The following is a 2063-nucleotide window of genomic DNA, read 5'->3' as shown; positions in this document are numbered from 1 at the left end:
TCTTCATTTTCCAAACTTCCATGTTTCAGAACTCTACTGGACAGAGCACAACAAGTAACAACCAATCCAACAACTGACAACAACCTCAAACCTGTGACCACGTCCAGACTGGACAGAAACCTGTCATGTTCCTACCTGCTCTTCCATCTTTTCCTGGAGTCCAACGAGGACTCTGTTCAGCATCCTCTGGAGGTTTTCATTAACCTCCATAGTTTTTCTGTGCTGTGAACAGGAACAAAAATAGTTGTTATTTTAAATTGTATATTGTCTCAATGGGTAGATTGAAACCTCACCATATAAGTCTCGCTATACAGACAACCTATGACTGTAACAGGAATTATGTGAAATTCCATTTATACATAGACTGTATGTGTTTGAGTAAATCTCACCAGTAATAGTATATAGACAACCTATGACTGTCACAGGAATTATGTGAAATTCCATTTATACATAGACTGTATGTGTTTGAGTAAATCTCACCAGTAATAGTATATAGACAACCTATGACTGTAACAGGGATTATGTGAAATTCCATTTATACAAAGACGGTATGTGTTTGAGTAAATCTCACCAGTAATAGTATATAGACAACCTATGACTGTAACAGGGATTATGTGAAATTCCATTTATACATAGACGGTATGTGTTTGAGTAAATCTCACCAGTGATAGTATACAGACAACAGACAACCTATGACTGTAACAGGGATTATGTGAAATTCCATTTATACATAGACTGTATGTGTTTGAGTAAATCTCACCAGTAATAGTATACAGACAACCTATGACTGTAACAGGAATTATGTGAAATTCCATTTATACATAGACGGTATGTGTTTGAGTAAATCTCACCAGTAATAGTATACAGACAACCTATGACTGTAACAGGAATTATGTGAAATTCCATTTATACATAGACGGTATGTGTTTGAGTAAATCTCACCAGTAATAGTATACAGACAACCTATGACTGTAACAGGGATTATGTGAAATTCCATTTATACATAGACTGTATGTGTTTGAGTAAATCTCACCAGTAATAGTATAGAGACAACCTATGACTGTAACAGGGATTATGTGAAATTCCAGTTATACATAGACTGTATGTGTTTGAGTAAATCTCACCAGTAATAGTATACAGACAACCTATGACTGTAACAGGGATTATGTTATTAGGGATGGTGATGTGGTGGTTGTAGTTGTGTTATTAGGGATGGTGATGTGGTGGTTGTAGTTGTGTTATTAGGGATGGTGATGTGGTGGTAGTCGTAGTAATGGTGGTAGTTTGTTTTTGTTTTTGTTTTTTAAAGGGTTTTACGACACTTGCAACACATTCACCTCCAGTAAAAAGGAATAAAATGGGATAGTAACAAGTTCTAGAATTACTGTCCAATTAAAACACCCAAGAAAAGGTAAGACAAAGGGGAACTGGTTCAAATATGGAACAGATGTAGATTTCAAGAGTACCCGAAAGATACCTAGTTCCACTATCCACCTGTTATGTGGCTGTCGGCAAGCCACCTCTCCCTAGATCAATTTGCGGCACTGTGCTGCGGCAGACACAGGGGTTATTTCAATCTTCCTTTTGAATAAACCCTAAGACAAATCTCTGCATGGAGAGGATTGAATAAAGGGAACTTTATTATTATTTACTTTATTGATATGTTACAAGTGTGTGTGTGTGGGGGGGGGGGGGAAGATTTCTGTACCACATTTATTTCCCACAGTAGCCAACCATGAGCACGTCATGGTGCGTGGAATTGAATTTGAAACTAATGGAGACGTGAAAAAAATAAGCAGAGAGGTGTCTTTTATGAAAAGTGGCGATGGAGTGTGTGAGTGGCTGTGTGTGAATGCATGTGTATTATATTGTATACACACACATGCAGTGTAGACAGATACACACGATACACACATAAGTAACTGTGAATATCACAGTAAATCATCAGTGGTCGAAATCACCAGGCACAAAAAAAAAACCCAACTCTTTAATTAATTCATTTTAAAACGTTGGCTGGGTGAAATGAGTTTGAGGAAACCGTGTTCGAGGTAAAATTTAGTTTG

General features: G+C 37.2%; 1 long non-coding RNA gene across 1 annotated transcript in view; it reads right to left on the bottom strand.

The window, feature by feature from the left end:
• Positions 1-6: 6 nt before the first annotated feature.
• Positions 7-2063, bottom strand: part of LOC144962269 (uncharacterized) — a 16240-nt gene continuing 14183 nt past the window's right edge. Inside the window, exon 4 of the long non-coding RNA XR_013643426.1 lies at positions 7-222. This is a non-coding gene — a long non-coding RNA (uncharacterized LOC144962269). The remainder of the gene's footprint in view (positions 223-2063) is intronic.

Source organism: Berghia stephanieae, unplaced genomic scaffold, assembly GCF_034508935.2.
Source record: "Berghia stephanieae isolate SIO BIC M18660-M18661 unplaced genomic scaffold, UCSD_Bste_1.3 scaffold758, whole genome shotgun sequence".
In the NCBI taxonomy this organism is placed as follows: domain Eukaryota; kingdom Metazoa; phylum Mollusca; class Gastropoda; order Nudibranchia; family Aeolidiidae; genus Berghia; species Berghia stephanieae.
The sequence above is the reverse complement of the archived record's forward strand: the minus strand, read 5'-3'. Positions and strand labels throughout refer to the sequence as shown.